Source organism: Oncorhynchus mykiss, chromosome 14 (assembly GCF_057628025.1).
Source record: "Oncorhynchus mykiss isolate SJ-2025 chromosome 14, ASM5762802v1, whole genome shotgun sequence".
NCBI lineage: Eukaryota > Metazoa > Chordata > Actinopteri > Salmoniformes > Salmonidae > Oncorhynchus > Oncorhynchus mykiss.
The window spans coordinates 41,786,400-41,795,621 of NC_143035.1; positions in this window are offsets into that span (position 1 = coordinate 41,786,400).

A 9,222-nucleotide genomic window follows, 5' to 3' on the forward strand; every position below is an offset into this window, starting at 1 on the left:
TGTAAGTAGAGATGCTGTATAGGTCTATAGGTAGAGATGCTGTATAGGTCTGTAGGTAGAGATGCTGTATCGGTCTGTAAGTAGAGATGCTGTATAGGTCTATAGGTAGAGATGCTGTATAGGTCTGTAAGTAGAGATGCTGTATCGGTCTGTAGGTAGAGATGCTGTATAGGTCTATAGGTAGAGATGCTGTATAGGTCTATAGGTAGAGACGCTGTATCTGTCCGTAGGTAGAGATGCTGTATCGGTCTGTAAGTAGAGATGCTGAATAGGTCTGTAGGTAGAGATGCTGTATAGGTCTATAGGTAGAGATGCTGTATAGGTCTATAGGTAGAGATGCGGTATAGGTCTGTAGGTAGAGATGCTGTATAGGTCTGTAAGTAGAGATGCAGTATAGGTCTGTAGGTAGAGATGCTGTATAGGTCTGTAGGTAGAGATGCTGTATAGGTCTGTAAGTAGAGATGCAGTATAGGTCTGTAGGTAGAGATGCTGTATCGGTCTGTAGGTAGAGATGCTGTATAGGTCTGTAGGTAGAGATGCTGTATAGGTCTGTAGGTAGAGATGCTGTATAGGTCTATAGGTAGAGATGCTGTATAGGTCTATAGGTAGAGATGCTGTATAGGTCTGTAGGTAGAGACTCTGTATCGGTCTGTAAGTAGAGATGCTGTATAGGTCTGTAGGCAGAGATGATGTATAGGTCTATAGGTAGAGATGCTGTATAGGTCTATAGGTAGAGATGCGGTATAGGTCTGTAGGTAGAGATGCTGTATAGGTCTGTAAGTAGAGATGCTGTATAGGTCTGTAGGTAGAGATGCTGTAAAGTTCTGTAGGTAGAGATGCTGTATAGGTCTGTAGGTAGAGATGCTGTATAGGTCTGTAAGTAGAGATGTTGAATAGGTCTGTAAGTAGAGATGCTGTATAGGTCTGTAGGTAGAGATGCTGTATAGGTCTATAGGTAGAGATGCTGTATAGGTCTGTAGGTAGAGATGCTGTATCGGTCTGTAAGTAGAGATGCTGTATAGGTCTATAGGTAGAGATGCTGTATAGGTCTGTAGGTAGAGATGCTGTATCGGTCTATAGGTAGAGATGCTGTATAGGTCTATAGGTAGAGATGCTGTATAGGTCTATAGGTAGAGACGCTGTATCTGTCCGTAGGTAGAGATGCTGTATCGGTCTGTAAGTAGAGATGTTGAATAGGTCTGTAAGTAGAGATGCTGTATAGGTCTGTAGGTAGAGATGCTCTATCTGTCTGTAGGTAAAGATGCTGTATAGGTCTGTAGGTAGAGATGCTGTATAGGTATGTAAGTAGAGATGCTGTATAGGTCTGTAGGTAGAGATGCTGTATAGTTCTGTAGGTAGAGATGCTGTATAGGTCTGTAGGTAGTGATGCTGTATAGGTCTGTAAGTAGAGATGCTGAATAGGTCTGTAAGTAGATGCTGTATAGGTCTGTAGGTAGAGATGCTGTATAGGTCTGTAGGTAGAGATGCTGTATCGGTCTGTAGGTAGAGATGCTGTATAGGTCTGTAGGTAGAGATGCTGTATAGGTCTATAGGTAGAGATGCTGTATAGGTCTGTAGGTAGAGATGCTGTATACGTCTATAGGTAGAGATGCTGTATAGGTCTGTAGGTATAGATGCTGTATCTGTCTGTAGGTAGAGATGCTGTATTGTTGTGTAGGTAGAGATGCTGTATAGGTCTGTAGGTAGAGACGCTGTATCGGTCTGTAGGTAGAGATGCTGTATAGGTCTATAGGTAGAGATGCTGCATAGGTCTGTAGGTAGAGATGCTGTATAGGTATATAGGTAGAGATGCTGTATAGGTCTGTAGGTATAGATGCTGTATCTGTCTGTAGGTAGAGATGCTGTATAGTTGTGTAGGTAGAGATGCTGTATAGGTATGTAGGTAGAGATGCTGTATAGGCCTGTAGATAAAGATGCTGTATAGGTCTGTAGGTAGAGATGCTGTATAGGTCTGTAGGTAGAGATGCTGTATAGGTCTGTAGGCAGAGACGCTGTATCGGTCTATAGGTAGAGATGCTGTATAGGTCTGTAGGTAGAGATGCTGTATTGGTCTGCAGGTAGAGATGCTGTATCTGTCTGTAGGTAGAGATGCTGTATCGGTCTGTAGGTAGAGATGCTGTATAGTTCTGTAGATAGAGATGCTGTATAGTTGTGTAGGTAGAGATGCTGTATCGGTCTGTAAGTAGAGATGCTGAATAGGTCTGTAAGTAGAGATGCTGTATAGGTCTATAGGTAGAGATGCTGTATAGGTCTGTAGGTAGAGATGCTGTATCGGTCTGTAAGTAGAGATGCTGTATAGGTCTATAGGTAGAGATGCTGTATAGGTCTGTAGGTAGAGATGCTGTATCGGTCTGTAGGTAGAGATGCTGTATAGGTCTATAGGTAGAGATGCTGTATAGGTCTATAGGTAGAGACGCTGTATCTGTCCGTAGGTAGAGATGCTGTATCGGTCTGTAAGTAGAGATGCTGAATAGGTCTGTAGGTAGAGATGCTGTATAGGTCTATAGGTAGAGATGCTGTATAGGTCTATAGGTAGAGATGCGGTATAGGTCTGTAGGTAGAGATGCTGTATAGGTCTGTAAGTAGAGATGCAGTATAGGTCTGTAGGTAGAGATGCTGTATAGGTCTGTAGGTAGAGATGCTGTATAGGTCTGTAAGTAGAGATGCAGTATAGGTCTGTAGGTAGAGATGCTGTATCGGTCTGTAGGTAGAGATGCTGTATAGGTCTGTAGGTAGAGATGCTGTATAGGTCTGTAGGTAGAGATGCTGTATAGGTCTATAGGTAGAGATGCTGTATAGGTCTATAGGTAGAGATGCTGTATAGGTCTGTAGGTAGAGACTCTGTATCGGTCTGTAAGTAGAGATGCTGTATAGGTCTGTAGGCAGAGATGATGTATAGGTCTATAGGTAGAGATGCTGTATAGGTCTATAGGTAGAGATGCGGTATAGGTCTGTAGGTAGAGATGCTGTATAGGTCTGTAAGTAGAGATGCTGTATAGGTCTGTAGGTAGAGATGCTGTAAAGTTCTGTAGGTAGAGATGCTGTATAGGTCTGTAGGTAGAGATGCTGTATAGGTCTGTAAGTAGAGATGTTGAATAGGTCTGTAAGTAGAGATGCTGTATAGGTCTGTAGGTAGAGATGCTGTATAGGTCTATAGGTAGAGATGCTGTATAGGTCTGTAGGTAGAGATGCTGTATCGGTCTGTAAGTAGAGATGCTGTATAGGTCTATAGGTAGAGATGCTGTATAGGTCTGTAGGTAGAGATGCTGTATCGGTCTGTAGGTAGAGATGCTGTATAGGTCTATAGGTAGAGATGCTGTATAGGTCTATAGGTAGAGACGCTGTATCTGTCCGTAGGTAGAGATGCTGTATCGGTCTGTAAGTAGAGATGCTGAATAGGTCTGTAGGTAGAAATGCTGTATAGGTCTATAGGTAGAGACTCTGTATCGGTCTGTAAGTAGAGATGCTGTATGGGTCTGTAGGCAGAGATGATGTATAGGTCTATAGGTAGAGATGCTGTATAGGTCTATAGGTAGAGATGCGGTATAGGTCTGTAGGTAGAGATGCTGTATAGGTCTGTAAGTAGAGATGCAGTATAGGTCTGTAGGTAGAGATGCTGTATAGTTCTGTAGGTAGAGATGCTGTATAGGTCTGTAGGTAGAGATGCTGTATAGGTCTGTAAGTAGAGATGCTGAATAGGTCTGTAAGTAGAGATGCTGTATAGGTCTATAGGTAGAGATGCTTTATAGGTCTGTAGGTAGAGATGCTGTATCGGTCTGTAGGTAGAGATGCTGTATAGGTCTGTAGGTAGAGATGCTGTATAGGTCTATAGGTAGAGATGCTGTATAGGTCTGTAGGTAGAGATGCTGTATAGGTCTATAGGTAGAGATGCTGTATAGGTCTGTAGGTATAGATGCTGTATCTGTCTGTAGGTAGAGATGCTGTATAGTTGTGTAGGTAGAGATGCTGTATAGGTCTGTAGGTAGAGACGCTCTATCGGTCTGTAGGTAGAGATGCTGTATAGGTCTATAGGTAGAGATGCTGTATAGGTCTGTAGGTAGAGACGCTGTATCGGTCTGTAAGTAGAGATGCTGTATAGGTCTGTAGGCAGAGATGATGTATAGGTCTATAGGTAGAGATGCTGTATAGGTCTATAGGTAGAGATGCGGTATAGGTCTGTAGGTAGAGATGCTGTATAGGTCTGTAAGTAGAGATGCTGTATAGGTCTGTAGGTAGAGATGCTGTAAAGTTCTGTAGGTAGAGATGCTGTATAGGTCTGTAGGTAGAGATGCTGTATAGGTCTGTAAGTAGAGATGTTGAATAGGTCTGTAAGTAGAGATGCTGTATAGGTCTGTAGGTAGAGATGCTGTATAGGTCTGTAGGTAGAGATGCTGTATCGGTCTGTAGGTAGAGATGCTGTATAGGTCTGTAGGTAGAGATGCTGTATAGGTCTATAGGTAGAGATTCTGTATAGGTCTGTAGGTAGAGATGCTGTATAGGTCTATAGGTAGAGATGCTGTATAGGTCTGTAGGTATAGATGCTGTATCTGTCTGTAGGTAGAGATGCTGTATAGTTGTGTAGGTAGAGATGCTGTATAGGTCTGTAGGTAGAGACGCTGTATCGGTCTGTAGGTAGAGATGCTGTATAGGTCTATAGGTAGAGATGCTGTATAGGTCTGTAGGTAGAGATGCTGTATAGGTCTATAGGTAGAGATGCTGTATAGGTCTGTAGGTAGAGATGCTCTATATGTCTGTAGGTAAAGATGCTGTATAGGTCTGTAGGTAGAGATGCTGTATAGGTATGTAAGTAGAGATGCTGTATAGGTCTGTAGGTAGAGATGCTGTATAGTTCTGTAGGTAGAGATGCTGTATAGGTCTGTAGGTAGTGATGCTGTATAGGTCTGTAAGTAGAGATGCTGAATAGGTCTGTAAGTAGAGATGCTGTATAGGTCTGTAGGTAGAGATGCTGTATAGGTCTGTAGGTAGAGATGCTGTATCGGTCTGTAGGTAGAGATGCTGTATAGGTCTATAGGTAGAGAAGCTGTATAGGTCTATAGGTAGAGATGCTGTATATGTCTGTAGGTTGAGATGCTGTATAGGTCTATAGGTAGAGATGCTGTATAGGTCTGTAGGTATAGATGCTGTATCTGTCTGTAGGTAGAGATGCTGTATTGTTGTGTAGGTAGAGATGCTGTATAGGTCTGTAGGTAGAGACGCTGTATCGGTCTGTAGGTAGAGATGCTGTATAGGTCTATAGGTAGAGATGCTGTATAGGTCTGTAGGTAGAGATGCTGTATAGGTATATAGGTAGAGATGCTGTATAGGTCTGTAGGTATAGATGCTGTATCTGTCTGTAGGTAGAGATGCTGTATAGTTGTGTAGGTAGAGATGCTTTATAGGTCTATAGGTAGAGATGCTGTATAGGTATGTAGGTAGAGATGCTGTATAGGCCTGTAGATAAAGATGCTGTATAGGTCTGTAGGTAGAGATGCTGTATAGGTCTGTAGGTAGAGATGCTGTATAGGTCTGTAGGCAGAGACGCTGTATCGGTCTATAGGTAGAGATGCTTTATAGGTCTGTAGGTAGAGATGCTGTATTGGTCTGCAGGTAGAGATGCTGTATCTGTCTGTAGGTAGAGATGCTGTATCAGTCTGTAGGTAGAGATGCTGTATAGTTCTGTAGATAGAGATGCTGTATAGGTCTGTAGGCAGAGATGCGGTACAGGTCTGTAGGTAGAGATGCTGTATAGTTCTGTAGGCAGAGATGCTGTACAGGTCTGTAGGCAGAGATGCTGTACAGATTTGTAGGTAGAGATGCTGTATATGTATGTAGGCAGAGATGCTGTACAGGTCTGTAGGTAGAGATACTGTATAGTTCTGTAGGTAGAGATGCTGTATAGGTCTGTAGGTAGAGATGTTGTATAGGTCTGTAGGTAGAGATGCTGTATAGGTCTGTAGGTAGAGATGCTGTACAGGTCTGTAGGTAGAGATGCTGTATAGGTCTGTAGGTAGAGATGCTGTATAGGTCTCTAGGTAGAGATGCTGTATCGGTCTGTAGGTAGAGATGCTGTATCGGTCTGCAGGTACAGATGCTGTATAATATTCTGTAGGTAGAGATGCTGTATAGTTGTGTAGGTAGAGATGCTGTATAGGTCTGTAGGTAGAGATGCTTTATAGGCCTGTAGGTAGAGATGCTGTATAGTTGTGTAGGTAGAGATGCTGTATCGGTCTGTAGGTAGAGATGCTGTATCGGTCTGTAGGTAGAGATGCTGTATAGGTCTGTAGGTAGAGATGCTGTATAGGTCTGTAGGTAGAGATGCTGTATAGTTCTGTAGGTAGAGATGCTGTATAGGTCTGTAGGTAGAGATGCTGTATAGGTCTGTAAGTAGAGATGCTGAATAGGTCTGTAAGTAGAAATGCTGTATAGGTCTGTAGGTAGAGATGCTGTATAGGTCTGTAGGTAGAGATGCTGTATCGGTCTGTAGGTAGAGATGCTGTATAGGTCTGTAGGTAGAGATGCTGTATAGGTCTATAGGTAGAGATGCTGTATAGGTCTGTAGGTAGAGATGCTGTATAGGTCCGTAGGTAGAGATGCTGTATAGGTCTGTAGGTATAGATGCTGTATCTGTCTGTAGGTAGAGATGCTGTATAGTTGTGTAGGTAGAGATGCTGTATAGGTCTGTAGGTAGAGACGCTCTATCGGTCTGTAGGTAGAGATGCTGTATAGGTCTATAGGTAGAGATGCTGTATAGGTCTGTAGGTAGAGATGCTGTATAGATCTATAGGTAGAGATGCTGTATAGGTCTGTAGGTAGAGATGCTCTATCTGTCTGTAGGTAAAGATGCTGTATAGGTCTGTAGGTAGAGATGCTGTATAGGTCTGTAAGTAGAGATGCTGTATAGGTCTGTAGGTAGAGATGCTGTATAGTTCTGTAGGTAGAGATGCTGTATAGTTCTGTAGGTAGAGATGCTGTATCGGTCTGTAGGTAGAGATGCTGTATCGGTCTGTAGGTAGAGATGCTGTATAGGTCTGTAGGTAGAGATGCTGTATAGGTCTGTAGGTAGAGATGCTGTATAGGTCTGTAGGTAGAGATGCTGTATAGGCCTGTAGATAGAGATGCTGTATAGGTCTGTAGGTAGAGATGCTGTATAGGTCTGTAGGTAGAGATGCTGTATCGGTCTGTAGGTGCAGTGGAGATGGCAGTTCTAAATGTTTGTTTTTGGGTATTTTATTTAACCTTTATTGAACTATGCAATTCAGTTGAGAATAAATTCTTATTTATAATGACGGCCTACCAAAAGGCAAAATGCCTCCTGCGGGGACAGGGGCCTGGGATTAAAAATAAAATAAAAAATACTATATAAATATAGGACAAAACACACATCACAACAAGAGAGACAACACTACATAAAGAGAGACCTAAGACAACAACACAGCATGGAAGCAACACATGACAACACAGCATGGTAGCAACACAACATAACAACAACACGGTAGCAACACAACGTGGTTTGATTGATGACGTACCATAACAAATCAAGTTTCACTTTCATTGTTTTCTTTGTGATGAGAGGTGAGGTAGTTTATACCAGTTCTTTGTGATGAGAGGTGAGGTAGTTTATACCAGTTCTTTGTGATGTGAGGTAGTTTATACCAGTTCTTTGTGATATGAGGTAGTTTATACCAGTTCTTTGTGATGAGAGGTAAGGTAGTTTATACCAGTTCTTTGTGATGTGAGGTAGTTTATACCAGTTCTTTGTGATGAGAGGTAGTTTATACCAGTTCTTTGTGATGAGGTAGTTTATACCAGTTCTTTGTGATGAGAGGTAAGGTAGTTTATACCAGTTCTTTGTGATGTGAGGTAGTTTATACCAGTTCTTTGTGATGAGAGGTAGTTTATACCAGTTCTTTGTGATGAGAGGTAGTTTATACCAGTTCTTTGTGATGAGAGGTGAGGTAGTTTATACCAGTTCTTTGTGATGAGAGGTGAGGTAGTTTATACCAGTTCTTTGTGATGAGAGGTGAGGTAGTTTATACCAGTTATTTGTGATGTGAGGTAGTTTATACCAGTTCTTTGTGATGAGAGGTGAGGTAGTTTATACCAGTTATTTGTGATAAGAGGTGAGGTAGTTTATACCAGTTCTTTGTGATAAGAGGTGAGGTAGTTTATACCAGTTCTTTGTGATAAGAGGTGAGGTAGTTTATATCAGTTATTTGTGATGAGAGGGGAGGTAGTTTAGACCAGTTCTTTGTGATGAGAGGGGAGGTAGTTTATACCAGTTCTTTGTGATGAGAGGTAGTTTATACCAGTTCTTTGTGATGAAAGGTGAGGTAGTTTATACCAGTTCTTTGTGATGAGAGGTGAGGTAGTGTATACCAGTTCTTTGTGATGAGAGGTGAGGTAGTTTATACCAGTTCTTTGTGATGAAAGGTGAGGTAGTTTATACCAGTTCTTTGTGATGAGAGGTGAGGTAGTGTATACCAGTTCTTTGTGATGTGAGGTGAGGTAGTTTATACCAGTTCTTTGTGATGAGAGGTGAGGTAGTTTATACCAGTTCTTTGTGATGAGAGGTGAGGTAGTTTATACCAGTTCTTTGTGATGAGAGGTGAGGTAGTTTATACTAGTTCTTTGTGTTGAGAGGTGAGGTAGTTTATACCAGTTCTTTGTGATGAGAGGTGAGGTAGTTTATACCATTTCTTTGTGATGAGAGGTGAGGTAGTTTATACTAGTTCTTTGTGATGTGAGGTAGTTTATACCAGTTCTTTGTGATGAGAGGTGAGGTAGTTTATACCAGTTCTTTGTGATGAGAGGTGAGGTAGTTTATACCAGTTCTTTGTGATGAGAGGTGAGGTAGTTTATACTAGTTCTTTGTGATGTGAGGTAGTTTATACCAGTTCTTTGTGATGAGAGGTTAGGTAGTTTATACCAGTTCTTTGTGATGTGAGGTGAGGTAGTTTATACCAGTTCTTTGTGATAAGAGGTGAGGTAGTTTATACCAGTTCTTTGTGATGAGAGGTGAGGTAGTTTATACCAGTTCTTTGTGATGAGAGGTGAGGTAGTTTATACCAGTTCTTTGTGATGTGAGGTGAGGTAGTTTATACTAGTTCTTTGTGATGAGAGGTGAGGTAGTTTATACCAGTTATTTGTGATGTGAGGTGAGGTAGTTTATACCAGTTCTTTGTGATGTGAGGTGAGGTAGTT